Here is a 17392-nt window from a genome sequence, read left to right as displayed (position 1 = left end):
GGTTTAACAGATAAATGATTCTATTACTAATCTCCTAAGCCATGGATTCTCCTCCTTGATTGGAGATGAAGGAAAAAATAAGTCCTTAAAACAGCTACATATGGCCAATTCCTTTCCTCTAAGTTGTATGTAAACTGGCACTATGATAGAATAATCTTCAAAGTGAGGTATTTAAAACTGTTTTCACCTTCCTGTGTATTTAATGTTTGATACAGAAAATAAGAAAACAACAGTATGAGACTACTGGAATTGAGGTGACAACTTCCATTCTAACGCAGAACTTTACTCAAGTTTGTTCATTTGAAGTCACTTACAATTTTTATTATGATTTCAGTAGAATTACTGTTCCTACTACACTCTGTCCTCTTGAAGTCCTCTGGTTTTTATGGTCAGCAATTTGTAGCTGCTGCTGAAATGGAGGAAAAATTAATATAGCAGTATTTTTATGCTCAGCTCATTGGGAGTGTGTGTTTACTGAGATGTAAGAACGCTAACCAGCATTTGGCAGAGTATGACTAAAAGCAGCCTCTCATTTCATCAATTGTTACTGCTTCATAAGTTGCAGAGGCTTTATTGGTGTGAAATTAAAGCTACTGATTAGTAATTAATGTTTTCTTCGATGCAGTATTGCCAGGAAGTACTAGACCTAATAGTTTGCACTTCTTTTGTTTGTTTGTTTTGTTTTGTTTTTTAGAGGTGGTAGTAGTCAGTCTGTGATACCAAGATTAAACTCTGAACATTGGCTTTGGTTTTATTTTTTGATTGAAAATTCTTTCCTGCTCAGAGAGTGCTCAAGATCTGAAAATGCCAATATTTCAACAGTAGTATAATAAAACAAGTCAAGACACAGTTTCTGTATGTTTTAGCTGTGATCATTGAATGCAGTTAACTTGAGATCTTACCAGTCTATTTTTTGAGGTCGATACCCTTTTATAAAGGAGAGTTCAGCAAAGAACAAGCGGCGTTTCGGTTAAAGAAGGTGCAGATATCAAATGAGGTGTCCTGAAGTGATATAAAATTTGCAGGATGTTTGCAACAGTCATGAGGTGTTGGTTTAAAATGTTCATAGAATTAAAAACTTTTAAAAGAATAAGAAACAAACTTCCTGACTGATCAGGTTTTTATGTAACTTCCATTCATGTCCCTGAATGAAGATAAGGTTGCTGACTTGCGTTTTTGAGCGTGGCTTTTTAATTTGATCCCTTTCTAGAGCAGTTGTACGAGGTATCTGTTTTCAGAGCTGTCAGTTGAGGTATGTCTGTATTCTCCAGTATGCCAATCTTTAATTCAGTAATTAATGATTGCTACTGAAGTGTGTTTTAAGCAACTTGTATTTCTCCAGTGCTTGAGGAAATCTGAGGCTCTTCCCTGTATTGTTTAGGTGTGGTCCAGCAGATATTTATTCACGCGTGAATGTTGTAACAGCTGACATCCAAGATTTCTACTCTGGGTCACTTGTCCCTGCCTCAGTACCAGCAACAGATCCTACAATCACAGAATGGTTTGGGTTGGAAGGGACCTTAAAACCCATCTAATTCCAACCCCCCTGCCATGGGCAGGGACACCTCCCACCAGACCAGGTTGCTCACAGCCCCGTCCAACCTGGCCTTGAACACTTCCAGGGATGGGGCATCCACAGCTCCTCTGGGCAGCCTGTGCCAGTGCCTCACCACTTTCATTGTGAAGAATTTCTTCCTTATATCTAATCTAAATCTCCCGTTTTAATTTAAAGCCATTACTCCTTGTCCTATCACTCCACCCCCTGACAAAGAGTCCCTCCCCAGCTTTCCTGCAGCCCCCTTTAGGTACTGGAAGGCTGCTGTAAGGTCTCCCCAGAGCCTTCTCTTCTCTGGGCTAACAACCACAGCTCTCTCAGCCTCTCTTTGTAGGGGAGGTGCTCCAGCCCTCTGGTCAGTGAATCAGGTGAGTGAACCAATGCTGTTGGGCTGTTTCATGAGCAGCTGTGCAACAGCTGGGCCAAGGCAATGTGACAGGGAACACCAGAAAGCCCAACTGTCTTGGGCAGAAGGACAGCCAAGTCTGACACAGTTGCTATCAGAGAAATGGCTGTGAAAACTGGAGTCTTGATCCTAATATTCGTAGCCCAGGGGTTTTAATTTGTCATGCCATGCTGAAGTCCCTAAGCAAATTCCTAGCAGCAGCACTGTGTCTTAATTGGGAAGTCTCAACCTTTTTCTTTATTACTCAGTAGAGTTGGCAGAGGACATCAAATCTGGTGGTTGTACTATTGCCAGAGTCTTAAAATTATCCCTTTGACATCTTCCAGTACCTTTTCCTAGTGTTCCATATGTCTCCGTTCCTCCAACTCTTACTATGTAAGCTATATATCCTGTTTTAGAGCATGGAATGATTTTTCAATTATGTAGAACAGGAAAAATTGCATGTGTAATTAACTCACGCATTCCTCTGTTAAGCCAGATTGTGTTAAACCTGTGCTCAGTCTAATTCTGAGTAATTTACTGGAAAGCTGTATGGTAGTTCTTACCTTTGTTATCCCGTCTTCCCCACAAAAAAGGAAAAGATGGTGTTTATTAGAGGATATTAAGTGTTTTCTGCTTAGATGTATTGCATTTCTATAGCAGAAAAAGGGTGAGTTACCTTAGGAAAATAGGAAAAGAGATATGAGTACAGAATGGTTTGTTTGATTTATGCTCTGTGTGTGTAGCTGCAGTCAGCAGACTTGGAATTGCTTGTACTGTGTACATGTTTGTAGTAAAGGGATGGCTGCAGTGATTAATTCTTGGTTTGCTTCATGTATGACTAGAATACTTAAAACAGTGATGTCAAATGTTGGCCTTCTCAGTTTCTTAGACAGCTGTAACTGAACCTTTCGCTAGGGAGCACCTAACGTAATGAAAACTGAAAAGCCTGAAGTGGATGTGTGTTTGTTCTTTATACATTTGGGTCAGGATAGATGCTAGTTCCCTTGTTAGTCATTACTGCATTGGTGTCTAACTGGGGAAACTGCAAGTTTTTGTGTGTGTATGTGTGTATGTATGCATGTAAATACATGTATGTATGTGCATACATAAACTAGTTTCCTACATGGGAATGAATTGGGAAAGACACAAAATTAACAGACAATAACAGGAGAAAAGGTTTCTGTTACAGACTCCCCTGTGTAGGGTGGGGAAGTCTGTGTGGGGTCAGTTTTGTTTTGGTTTCTCATGTTTGGTTTGTTCACATCTTGTATTGTTTTTGTAGTAAAACTGAAAGCTAGGTTATTTTTTAGGCTTGTTCTGATTTAAAAACTTGTGATTGAAACTGTTTCTGAGAGACTGCATCTTGACATGATATTATATATCTCTTCAGTGGTACCTCTATTTCTGTTCTCCATGTATTGCAAGCCATTAAAACTTAATACTATGTTTGCTTTTGTTAAATTTTATTATTTGATAGGATCCTCCTGTTGCTTTTATTTTTTGGCAGGGGAGCAAAAGAACGAAATACCACGTTATTGCTCTCCAGTTTGGAACTCATGGAGTCTTGGTTCTGACATGTTAGACTTTGAGCATTGCAAAAATAGACCAGAGCTGAAATTGACACAATGATCAACCAAGAACCAGAGTATTTTTGCTTCTGAAATCTACACTTCAGTAGTGAAAAAATAATTGTGATACTTAAGAGGTTGATGAAAAGTGAGTTGCAAAAACATGAGCAAGGCTACTTATTTCAATTGGCAAGTTCCAATGCATTAACACACAAAAAAAAAGCCTTAAGCAGGCACTTCCATATGGAGATTTTGACAGGCTATAGAAATTAGAAATAAGAAATAGCTTAAGAATTCAGAATTCAGCACGGTTCTGGTAGTTATGCAATAATTTTTGCTTCCAGATAAACATGCATAGGATCAGAGTTCAAGTCAAGCTTAACTTTTATATTTCCAAGTTGATTTTTTCCGTGTTAATTTATATATAATTTTATATATATATATATATATATATTCATATAGGATGAACTAGAGGAGACTTTGAGACGATTTTCAGCATTTTACCAATAATTGTGTACTAACTGAATAGTATATTTATGACAAGCCCAATCCTTTTACAAGAATTTTGATATTTAATCATTCTGACCATTTTGTATCCATATGCTAGTGGTCTCTGTCAATTTTCTTCAAGTGGAGGGAAGAATAGATAGATTCAGTGAGGAATTAAAAATGTTTTCCCTCCCCTAAGTCCCTGTAACACATTTCAGCCATTTGGGGGAAGGAATAAAGAATCAGCATCTTAATTCTCTGCTGCCTGGTACTCTGCAGGGAAACTGCCTGATGCCCTGCAGGGAAGCTGAAGCTGCGTAATTACCCAAGCTGTGGACTTCTGTGCTGCCCAGTTTCTGTCCCTAACATGGCAGGGCCAAGTCTAACTAAATTTCAAGCTTGAGGAATAATATTGTGAAATCTTAAGTACCTGTTTAAAACCAGTGTGTATTAAGGGGTGAGGGGGAAAGAGCATGAACAGATATAGGAATATTATAGACTACTGCCAAGCTTGCACCAAAAATCTATCAATATACGATAATGAGGGCAGGAAAATGGAACGTGTTCACTTGATTTAAATATGTAAAATACCTATTTCTTAAAATTTAGTGACTAGAAAGAGATTAGTGAATATGTCATATATAAACACTATCTCCAGGCAAATAGGCTATTATAACATTTTTTTCTTTATATAATTGTCTCAGTAGTGAAAAATACTTAAAAAAACAAACCAACAACAACAATAAAAAAAAAACTAAGCATAAAGCAGTCAAAAAGCATAAGTTGTGCATAAACCTGAACTCCTATTTGGAAAAATACTGCTGCAAAAAAAACATCAGCCAGATGAACAGTGATCTTAAATGTATAATCATTTTTGAAAAATGCTCTAATTAATCAGAAAACACCTAAATTCTCTGTATACTTCCAGTTTGTCAGCCAGTAGTGTACTATCATCCAAATTGTTTATCAATTCAGCTGCAGATTACTTTCCTCCTTGAAAATGCCTCCTGTGAGGAAGTCTGGCAATGATTTTCTTTGTAGAGATTTGTGAACCTGGTCTACAGCTGATGTATGATTAGATGTCTGTATTAGATTTTCAGTTGTGATCAGGAGTGTTCTTTTAATGCGAATTTCCATGTCTCTCCCAGTTACTGGCTTGCATTGTGGAATGATCACATCACAAATTCTGCTTTTTTCAGAAGAAGCAAAACTGGAAGATGTGCTTGCTCTAGGATCACACCTACAGTTGCCCACCTGCCAAGGGGTACTCGTTTCACAGGAGCAGAGCTGATGTGAAGCAAATCTGAGAAGGGAGTAGAGGCAGTTCCTGGGACCTGTGCACCAGTTCAGCTCTTCTGTTGTCTGCTAGTAATTGTAAAGTTAGTTGTGGCCTCTGAAATGTCTGGGGAAGGAAGGGGGATTGATGATGCCATTTTGTACCCATAGCTAGAATCTGCATCTTTTCCTGGATAAGACAGCAGACGATAAGTAGTTAACTCATCCTCTAATCCAGATTTTTGATCTAAGAGTGCATTCATTTGAAATGACATTCCTTCTCATCAGAGGAATATTTATCCTTGACGAAGGACTCCAGCAGCTCACCTGTTAGCTTGCAGCTACACGTTGCAGCCTCTGCATGTTGCTGAATTCCTTTAACTCTGTAAGGCAACAAAAAGTGTACTCACACTTCACAGAATAAAGAAATTGCATGTGGCTTCTGCCTTGAAGAATTTGTTGTCTGGTTTTGGGCGTGATGTAACAAGTTTCCATTCCTGTGCTATTGCGAATTACTTGTTAGTTGAGGGCACATAAGAAAAGCGTGCAATTACTCGACTTGAGCCATTAGATATTATCTTAGTTAAAACAGCAGAATCTAATATTAACTGACTTGTGATACTTAAGCATCTTGCATGGCAGTATGCTTCACAAAAGATTACAATAGTAAACAAAAGTAGTTTTGGCACAACCTGAATTTAGAATTATTTTCTTAGGTTTAGACCTTTCAGAGACTAATACACCACACAAAAGGCTGGGGTAAGGTACTCCTTAGGTGTTCCATATTTTTCCTCTATTTCTGCCGTAGACTCTTCTCACAAGTCCCTTGTCCGGTTCTCATTTGCTTAAGAAGAGCGATCCAGTATTTTTATGTTGTATCAGATACACCATCTCCCTTTGGTTAGTATTGCACACACATCTGTCGAAGGTAGTAAATCAGTGTCCCACAGGCAGCGTGGATCCCAGACCCCTGGGGCACAAGGTGTCAGTTTGTACTTTGGTTGTGGTAACTGTTACACTTCTCAAAGTTTGTTCTGCTCAGAGCTGGTAGGGTCCCAGTGTATTCCATGCAGTTTATGTTAATTTATAGGCTTGGGATTTTGTTCTGCCATCTCATACTGCTGCTTGGTTTTTAAATGTTTCTTATGGAAAATTTTTTTTTTCAGTTTCATGTAAATAGTAGCAGGGACTGGGGTTTGTTTCTAGGGTACCTTTGTCTAGAACTCTGTGTGCACAAAACCAGTGCAGGTTACCAGTGCGGGTCACTGGGATTTGTTTTATTTAATGAATTTTCTGGGACTGAAGAATGTATTTAATCTCGGTCTGTTCCTTTTCTGAAACTGAATTGTATATTTGATTATTTGGTGTTAATGCATTCTTTAGCACTGTTGGTGATTAGTATGGGCTGTAGTCAAAAGAAACTGCAGCTGAACTAAAATTATATATCTGAGTTGTTCTAAGCTTACTTTTATCCATACACATCTTAGCCTACAAATAGCTGAAAAAAATTGTAGCAAAAGACAATTAATTATTAGAAATCTCTTATGGGAGAAAATAGACATTTATTCATAGAGCATCAATTTGGAAATCTGTTTAACAAAGGCTGTAGGCAAGTATGGGTAGGAATGAACTCCAGTCATGTAGGTATCGATATCAGAAATTTGTGGAAGACTTAGGTAACCGCAAAGCCTTCTGCAGCATCATTAAGGTTTCCATGGAATGCTGTGTACTCAACTTGTGCACCAACTAATACAGCAGGTAGCAGAGCTACTGATGTTAAAGTTGTCTCTAAAGAGTACAAAGTAGGAGTACTTTTGCTGATCCTTTCCAAGGGTTCTAATGCGTTAATAACAAACAAACTTTTCATATTCACAACTGCCCCAACAAAAGAAAACTGAAGTCTTCTATGTTTCTTTAGCTTTAATTTTCACACTTGTCATTTTTTTCCCCTTTTGCATCCTGAATTTCAGTACAAACATCTGTGTAGGATTGTGGCTTTACTCAGGGTTCCAGCAACGTATCTGCAATTTCAGGTTTGCACTGATAAAAATTCTTGCCTGTAAAATAACACAATCTGATTGCTCTTTAACAGCTCTTGTGAGATTCATTTCAGTTGTGCAGGTCGTGTTGAATAGGTCGTGATGCTTGTGTTGCATTGAAAGCACATTCTCAGAACCACCGTAAACTCCCTGATCTGTACAGAGCTGGCCTTAGAGCTCTCTTTGCCAGAGGAATGTAATAGGCAATGTTCAGGAATAACAACAAAGTACTTTGTGCTTGTTTTGATGTGAAATTATGGGCATCGTATTTCCTCTCTCTCCAAAATGAGGAGAGAATATTGCAGAATATCTTCTTTCAATTGATACGTAATACTAAATAAACACTAAATAAACCAAACCACTATCGTTAGAATGATGACAGGAAATAAAGTGAAAGCATACCTGAGAGAAGCTAATACTTTCTGAAGTCTCATGACTTTTTTGAGAAGATACAGTAGTGCATCATTTTTGGTTGTCTGTCTTGTTCACTTCCTTGCTAATTAGGAAGCGAAATGTTGTTGGGGCTGAAAAAATACTTGGTGTTCCTCTGCCTTAGGTTCACTAAAGTTTTGAACCAAAAAGCTTCTGATTGTATTTTTGTTTTGTGTTCCTTCTCACACTGCTGTTAACCTCACGCAAAAAAGGGGAAGAGTAGGAAGGGCTTAAAACAACAACAGCAACAAAAACACAGCAATCCTGGAGCCACACAAGGGAAAACAGTTAAACGGAGGGACAGATTATGAAAGAAAAATACTAAGAACTAAAGCCTGTGAAGGATGGCAGATAACATATAGAAAATGCTTTCTAAACTGGTCAGGAAGTATTTTCATTAATCTTGAAAGAAATACAGTTTTGTTAAACAGTTTAAGATCATCTTCTCCCACTTTTAACATTACTGCTTAAGTAGTGCGGTTCAGCTTTTGGCAGCCAGTTCGTTGCTGTGAACTTTCTTTGTATCTCTTTAAATACGTGAAAAGTTTATTTAAATATTTAGGAATGGTCTTAATTGCTTGGTTAAATATGCGTTTGGAGTTACAGTAACTAAGCTGCTTTTGAAAGAAGAATCTATGAATTGTTTTACAGACTACCTGGAAGATCTTTCTTTCATTGGTCTGTTTATATCACATGAAGAGAAATCTTTCCTAATATTCTTCTGACGGATAGGGGAAAGCTAAAGATCCTGCATGTTTGTAGTAGGCAGTGACTTGGTTAAGAGCAGTGCTTTCTTCCTATTATGGAAAATAGTGAGCTGCGTTCAGCAGGAGGTATGGGTCTGTCATGTAAACATAAGGAGAACTTCACTACCAGCTCTGTGGAGTACGCACACAGGCAACGAGGGGACAAAACAGCACTGAATGCTGAAGGAATACAGTTTGTACTCGCCGTAATGCAGCAGCTGCTGCGATGCGCTACAAAAGAATGCTGCTAATCTACATTTGTTAATCTGCACACATGAACCTGGCAGTCTGCCCTCACTTACCAGCCAAGAGCACACTCTGTCATCACAATAGATGTATCATAACATGAAAATCTTTGTTCTTACAGTCTCTTTGGAATTTAACAAATTTCTGGGACTTTTTTTTTCCTCTGAAATTGAATGGACAAAATGCTGTAAGGTGTTCATGGTATGTCTAGTCTTTTTGTTCAGCACTTAGTGAAATTCAGTAAATATCAGTACACTTGAGTCTTTTATATGAAATGGTAGGTTTTTATAAGTTTTCTATGGACTAATAGTAAATTTTATTACTTTGCAGAATGTATTTCCAAGTTACCCAAAGTAAAATCTAATAAATTTCTCCTATGTAAATAAAGCAATGTAAGAGTTTTAATGAAACACTATCTAGTAACTTGTTAAACTATTTAAATTACAAGCTAACTGCAATAGTGCTCTTCAACAAAGTGACCATCTACTATAAACGTGGAAGATTTTCAGCTTTATGCTATCCACCAGGAGTCCATCAGGAAGGGTATGTCCCAGCAGAAGATATCTCTCTGGCTTCCCAAACATGAATCTAAGACCAGTGGATGAGAAGCAAAACATGTTTCAGAAAGAGATGCTACAACTTGATCATTTTTAGGCAGTGGAAAAAGCTATTTTTATCACAATTTATATAATCATGTATCCGGATCATACGTCATCTCTACTAGCTGGAGATCTACAACAGTCTGTCAAGATTGATGGCATCTCTCAGAAGTTGAAGTGGCAAAAGCTCTTCATAAGCTTTAAGCTGGATGTGTTTGGAACACAGTTTAGAACACCTCCAAGTCAGTATTTATTAAATGACATGTCTATACAATGTGAAGTATGTATTGCATTTTTAAACTGCTTGGTTTAATAAAAAGAAGTGTCAGGTGAAAAATGATTGAAAATTTTAAATTTTAAAATTTTAAAAGATGAAAACTTACAAGAATAGGAGACCAAACACACAGATATTGGGTGAGCATGTAAGGGTGGATCACACTAATTTTTCATTTGGAATACTCAGTTTTATAGGATATGACTGTAAGATATATACTAGGAAATCTCATACATAAACTTATGTTTCTTAAAATAGATTTGAGGTATCTGTTACTAAAGGGTACTAATATCTTTTGAAGATATCTTTTGAAGTAATCCGGATAGTGGCATTTGGGCAACTAACCTACTACTATAGTAGATACAAATTAAATGCTGTTAAAAACAGCTAGAAAATGCAATCTGTATTATCAACATCATTTGTTTTGAGGCTCGCTTACAGGTCGTTTAGAACCATAGCCCCATTTTTACTGACGTTGGCCTGCTGACCTGTGATTTATGAATTAAGCTGTGAGGTCTGGGGGCAGCTGTGAGGTCTTTTTTCTTCCATAAAATTATTTTGCTGCATCAGCAGTCAGGAGAGCCTTACCACAGGGTCTCAACATTTCATGAATAATTGCCAGGAGCGGATGAGCTAGTGGTGATGAGGAGGTAAGATACAGATCAGAGCAAGAAGGCAGTCATGAGATGCTCTCTCTGTCTCAAGTTCCATGTGCCATTCCTAGGAGGTGTCTGGCTACCTCTGAAACCAGGCTAAATAATAAACACTTCGGAGCCTTCCCAGGGAATTTGTTGCGATGGTTCCATTGTCCTTATTGTTGCCTTTACTTTATCCTACTTAAGTCTTTTCTGTTCCTGTATCAGCCTCTTATTTTGTGCCATGTCTCTGTGAACACGGAGAACAGTTCATTCCCTTCCTTTCTGTAGCAGACTCTTTTCTGTGGGCAGATAACGTCTTTCTTGCACTTTATTTCCCACACCTGAACTTCATTCAAAGTGTCCTCTATTTGATCCTAATCCTTCTTGATATCTTGTGCAAAAACTGGACCCAGGATTCTAACTGGGACCTCGTCGAGGCTTGTAGGGCACAGCAGCTTCTGGTGCATTTTGCAGACTCAAGTATGCAAGTCACACATATGCAAGTGGCAGCTGATGTGCAGGTGACAGCACAACATTGCATGCTCATGTTCAGCTGGTTATATGCTCTAACCTCAGATCCTTTCTGCTGACCAGCTACTTCAGTGTTCTGCCCCCTGTAATGAAGCAAAAGGTGACTTTGGACACTTTTATTGTTTTGAAGCTGAATATACCACATATTACTGCCTCGTGCTTTTGGTAGAAAATGGCCCGTGTTTGATTTTTCAAGGACATGCTATGAGGGTGATAAACATTTTTTAAAGCTTCCTTTTCTATTACATAGCAATAGTTCTGTAAACCCAGGCGCTATGTTTCTGGGGTATTGGTTTATGAAGGTAGCCAGCTTAGGTAAGGACCTCTACTTGCTTTTAAGAGTTTTATTACACTGATACCTTTAATCACAGAATTATAGGGGTTAGAAGGGACCTCAAGAGATCATCTGGTCCAAACCCCTGCCAGCGCAGGTTTCCTAGAGCAGATTGCCCAGGTAGGCAACCAGACGGGCCTTGAATATCTCCAGAGAAGGAGACTCAACATAATGCTGAGTGAAAAGAGAAAAAAAAAAAAAGTTGAACGTGAAATGACTGTGTGGGGTTACATCTTAATTGATAAAAGGGAAACGATTAAATTGACAATACGTTGATGGAAAGAAAATTCAGTTCAGTTTTAAAGAGCTTTTACTCTTCTCTTTTCCCTGTGCCTCACCTCCTACCCCCAACCCCCCCCCAAAAAAAAGGCAAAACCAAATCTGCTATTTAGAAGTTCTATGTAAAGACATGTTTGTGTATATGAGGTTAAAAAAAAAGTGTCTGCCTATAGGAAGACTAATTTAGGGTAATTGTCTATCATTCTGTCAGGGAGCTTCATAACTTCTGTGTTGCTGACTTCCCTATAGGGCAGTATGCCTAACAGATAGGTTCTTGCAGAGAACAAGATTGTTCAAACTCTTGACTTTAGCTTTATCTTCTGCAACAGGAAGAAATACAGAGAAAACTTATAGGGTAGTTTGGGGGAAGTAAAATGCTATAATAATGAGGGAGTTGAAGAAGAGAGATGTACAGAGACTAGTAAAGGACTGCTAGAGAGGAAATCCCTGGTGCTGAAAGTCCTGGTCAGTTTACTTACTGAACTTGCCGTCAGGTTTAGGGCAGTAGACAATAACTGCATCAGTCAAATAAACAACTTGGGTGTATTCTAAGGTGTTATGGTGTCCCCCAGGTAATCCCCAGTGATTTTGTTTTTTTGTTGTTGTTGTTTTTCACCCTAATTTTTAGTTAGAATTATGAATTGTATTTTCTTTAAGTCTCAATATGCATATGCTAGAAAATTCTTAATTTTCCAGGTCAGAGCTTTAGGGGGGGAAAAAATCCCAATCCTGCTCAAGTACAATGTACTTCTGAAAAAAAAATAGTAATTATAATACCCATAAGCCTGTAGGTATGGAGGGATAATTTGGTTTTCCCAGAACATAGGGAGACTGAGAATTTATGTAACAGGCTACATGTGGCTTGGTATTATTGGCTTGTACTGATTATGGGGGAGGGAGAAGGATAATGCAGCCTTGCTTGTTCTAACAAGATCTGATGTCTTAATGACTTAAACACAATTATGTTCTTATCATACATGTGGCTGTAGTGTCAATTCCTTAAGCTTAAGGTTCTTTTCCTCAAGCAATTTTAAACCTTTATTTTATTAGAAAAGATACCAACCTTATGATAAATGTAGCTTTTTTTTTAATCTGAAGTGGGCCCTTCCATTTCACTGTGGTTTATTTGATTCTCTTCTCAGCCGCCTCCATACCCTCCAAATTTGAGAATTGATTGCTTTACTCCTCTGATCCATTCTCTTCCGTAGTCACCTTTCCCACAAATCTTGCATTTTCTTCAAACCTGATCAGTGAAGAGTTTTTCTTCCAGGCCATTAATAAAGATAAATAGTAAGAAATGGTAAGATAGCTCATCCCTGTGGTGTTTCTCAGAGAATTCACATATTCAGTGACGATTTGGGGCTTAGAGTTCCATTTTAAGCTTAGCTGACCAGATTATAACTCCACTTAATGTATCTAGAATAAAAAATTCTATTTAATCAGGATGTATTAGTATGAAGTCAGATGCCTTGTACTTCTCAGCTACATTTATAAATGAGTTTTTTAAAAGTGGCTTATGTTGCATAGGTTCATTTTTTTAATTAGTATTTCAATCTTTTTTTTTAATATACCAAGCTGCTTTGTGACTCTGAAATTGTTTTGCATGGGATGGGAAGAAGAACATGGATTCTTATAATTATCAGTATTGTCTGCTGACTCTAAAAAAATTATAATAATAATGATCCATTGTTTCATTGCTTCTAGTCATTTGGAATGTCCCCAGTGTTCTTAGTGTTACTGAAAGACTAGCACGATATGTACAAAGAGATCCTCTTTAAATTGTTTTGTAATTTTTTGATACATTTTTTTGTTCATTTGTTTGCTTTAGTCTCTGAGATGAAGATGTAGGTTATGCATGAAATCGGCAGACTTGCAGGTAGTCCAGAGGGTGTCAATAATATGCCTTTTAGAAGGCAGAAAAGACTTAAAGGTACTAGTCTCTGAAGAGCCAGACCACAGTTCAGATATATAAGCTATCTTTCATATTGCATTATTTGTTTAAATCACTGCTTCCATGAAACTGGAACTCTCGGAAGAAAATAAAACTTTGGGACTATCCATTCTAACAATTATTCAATTTAAAGTGTCAGTGTTGCATGTTGTTCCCAACTGAGCTACTAACTTCAGATGGCAGTGCAAGCAAGTTCAGAAAGGGTTGCCTTTTGTGACCTTGGAAGCAGTAGCTTGTGCAACAAATTGATGATGGGAAATAAAGCATTGAGCAGCCGATATGAATGGGATGAATAAATACATGATCTGCTGAACTTACAGTAGAGTGATGCTATATGCTTTTAGGAGGATAATGATTAATCTTCTATTAAACCAGCTATCTTAGGCATCACTTTATGCATCTGAACTCCATTGAGAAATCATGATTAATGTGTCCCTAAATTGGTAAATAAACTTAATGATGCATATTGGAAAAATATTTATACGAAAAGCATGTTTTTGCTTTTGAGAAAGATTGGAGAAGATAGGTGCTTTCATGTCTGAATTTAAATATGCATATCTCCTGTCAACCCCTTCGTCTTTATGAACAGCATTCAGTTATAAAATTTCAACATCATTGTGACTAACAATTTTCACCAGCTTAACACGGAGCGTACTTAAGGAGGACTACCTACAGAATTGCTGGTGCTCTCTTTTGCATTTGCAGCTTTCTTGGAAAATATGAAATCTCTTTCAGGATGGCTCAACTAGAAGTCCTTCTCATCAGGCCATCATTTAATTTGATCTCACAGGTGATCATGTTAGGGTTGAGAAGTTTCTCAGTACACCATTATTTCTTATCCTTAAATGTAGTAAGTATCTTCAGTCATCAATGAAATGAGCAACTAGCCATCTTTATAAGGCTGAGAGTTTGGACAGCAGCACAAAGGACTGCCCGTATTGTAATCTAAAATGTTACTACACTCTCTGTGGTGAAAAATGTCTGTTTTTCTTGCCAGATACATCGCTTTTTTCCTTTATGAAGGTCTTCGTTCATAATTATTTTTAGATAACACTTAACTAGTATCTGTATGAATAAATTCAAGTTCAAATCATGCAAGACTGATTTCCTAGTATTTTAAAATATTATTATTTGACTGTATTGTCCCTTTTGTTGTCTTATCCAAACTGTAGTCTTCTAGATTTTATCTGCTACTTATTTCATCTAGAATAAGACCATTCTTCCAGTATGATCACTGACTACATTTATCTTCAAGTTTTCCTGAAGACAGACGTTGCTGATATTTTTCTTGGTATTGCTTCAGTATCTTTCCCAGCCCTTCTTTCAAAAGAATTTAAAATACGATCTGAATTTGCAAATTTAACTCTAGTCAAATAATACTTTGTTTCTGACTGTTGTTCCATTTATTGCATGGCCTTTATCTGTCTTCTCCTCGTTATTTATTTTACAAATTCTTTCTTGTTCAAGTTTTTACAAGTATATTGGAGATAGCTGTTGGACTAGAGAAGAGAGAGACAAATTTACTCATTTGACAAAGGAAAGATGGAAGTGCGATCCAAATAGCTGTGGATTCTGATGAGCTTCCTTCCTGGTCAGCCAGCACATATTGAGAATTGTTCAGGAAGGCCCTCAGGATGCAGGTTTGAAGAAAAATGGGAGAGATTAGAGTGCTCAGGATGGCAACTGGATCTTCCAGGAGACTTGGAATGAGGGCTGGGTAGGAGGGTAAGGGGAAGTGAAGTTACTGCTGAGCCCAAAGAACACAGTGCATCAATTCACAAAGCTTTGTTATCATCAAGCAACTTAACTTCTTTCTACTTCCTTCTATTTTGTTACCAAAAGATAACCAGAGCTGAGTGCTTGGAGATCCTTCCTGAAAGTTCTTCAGTTGTATCATCTAAAAGGTATCATCTCTCTGTGCCAACCCCAATAAAGTAGAGACCTCAAGATCTGTGTGTAGGCATGTTGTGATAATGCCTATTGCCAGGAATATCTTTTACAGAAGGATGATAAATGATTTTCTTCTGCAGTATAACTCCCACCTCTCCTCCTCTGTCCTTGCAGTGGCATCTGTGTAGATGGTACTTTGCAGATTAAAATAATACACTGCAAATTGTTAGGCGTGACAGTATTACTTACCTTATTGTCGTAGTTTCTGGGGCAGAATAATGTATTTTAGTTTAAAACAGGAAATCAGAATATGTTACAGGAAGTTATAGATTTTGATAATTGTTTTGTGGTTTTTTTTTGATAATGCTTTTCTAGCCATGCATTAAAGTGATATTTGCACTGATGCCAGTTACTAGTATTGCACTAAGTCCACGTGGAATTCAGTAGTAAAGTGTTAAAGGTTAGCTTTGGGAAGAGACAAGGTGAAAATGAATTCTGTGGTGCACAGCTCAGGGAAATACCTTTCTTTGAGAAGTGTTGGATTACCGTGTGCTATATATGTGAGAGGGAGCAAAAAGCTTTTTTTTTTTTTTTCTATCTTACTTTTCAATCAAAGTACAAGACCTACAGAAAAAGCAAATTGATTCTCTTTGAAAATCTGGCAGTGAAGTATCTTCAGGACTTTCTTTCATTGTACTAGCAGCATCACTGTAACTAAAACAGTAACAGGTGAGGGTCCCAACTTATACTCCCTAAGTCACTTTCATGAGAATAGCAGGTCCCCATACAGGAAAGATTAATATTAAATCTACTATTTACTTTGTAACTGAGGCTTCCAGATGAAAATATTTGTTTAGAGCATCAGGGACTTTCAGAGAATTTTGTTTTTTGAGTAGTGCTTGAGTATGCTAAGTGTTCATGCATCTATAGTGTGTACAGCATTAATTTTCTTTAGCAGAATTATTTACTGTTTTGGATTATCAGGTAGACTGTACAGACACTGTAATGTATATTGCCTGTTACCTGTGACTAAATGTGCTGTGATATTTCTTCTTTAAAGAATTATATACCAGTTTTTCTAATGGTGTCCATGCCATCTTGTGCTACTGCAATACTGATTTTCTTTTTTTTTTTTTTTTTTTGAAATGGATTGGCCTGTCCATGCTGACAGACAGATTTTTAGGTTTGATAATGTTTTCCTTTGGGTTCTCGGGTAACATAAGTTACACTTACTGCCTTTTATTCTGATGGCACATACAAGCTGCTGACTTGTGTTTGCTAATACATTTAGTAATGTATCTCACGAGCAGTTCAGACAAGCTTCCAATAATCACCCTTTCCCATTTAGGGATTATGGGATTACAGAGTTGGGATGTTTGTAAAGAAAGAACAGATGTCTCTTGGTTTATAATTTTAGTGAGAAGGAGGTGTGAAAAAGAAAACAAACATTTAAAACACAAAGTGCAATAAGGCAGTCAGAGTTGGACAATTCAGTGAACAGCGATTTCTATGTTGCTTTATTTAGTCCCATTTTAAAAAATATACATTAGTGGGGTTCTTGTAGCAGTACCTCTCCGGAGTTTTTGGCCTGCCCTGATGTCATTCCTCTGCGGTCCTTATTGTTCACACCACCTTTCAAGCAAAACTGTATTCAGTTCCCCCAAATGTTCTGATGCCAAATATGCCCAGCAAAGATCTTGTTCTGTGACTGTACCCCATCGCCTTGACAAAACAGTGCAGCTAATCAAGCTGCCTGACTCTGGCATGGATTTGCACCCTTTTAAACACACAACACTTGTACGTATCAGTGCAGGCCTAGTGCAGAAGATCTAACTATTGCAGCACGTGGCACTGCTGGTGGGACATGATGCTTAATTATGGCTGTTATTTTCTGAATCTATTGAAGAATAGTTAAAAATTCTTGGCTTTCCAGAATCCTCCCTTCTCCACTCCTCTTCACAGTTCCCCCCAGCACAAGAAGGCATGGGCAGATAGGACAAGGGGGCATGGTTTTAAACTAAAAAAGGTAGATTTAGATTAGAAGTTAGGAGGAAATTCTTCACTCAGAGGGTGGTGAGGCACTGGCACAGGCTGCCCAGAGGAGCTGTGGATGCCCCATCCCTGGAGGTGTTCAAGGCCAGGCTGGATGGGGCTGTGA

The 17392-nt window shown here is 37.8% G+C and overlaps 1 protein-coding gene across 4 annotated transcripts in view; it reads left to right on the top strand.

Moving 5' to 3' along the window:
- CAMSAP2 (calmodulin regulated spectrin associated protein family member 2) overlaps positions 1 to 17392 on the top strand; it is an 81072-nt gene that overhangs the window by 12551 nt on the left and 51129 nt on the right. The gene's annotated exons all lie outside the window — the stretch shown is intronic.

This window comes from Cygnus olor, chromosome 8, assembly GCF_009769625.2.
Source record: "Cygnus olor isolate bCygOlo1 chromosome 8, bCygOlo1.pri.v2, whole genome shotgun sequence".
NCBI lineage: Eukaryota > Metazoa > Chordata > Aves > Anseriformes > Anatidae > Cygnus > Cygnus olor.
Note: the sequence above shows the minus strand (reverse complement) of the source record. Positions and strands in the feature narration are given on the sequence as shown.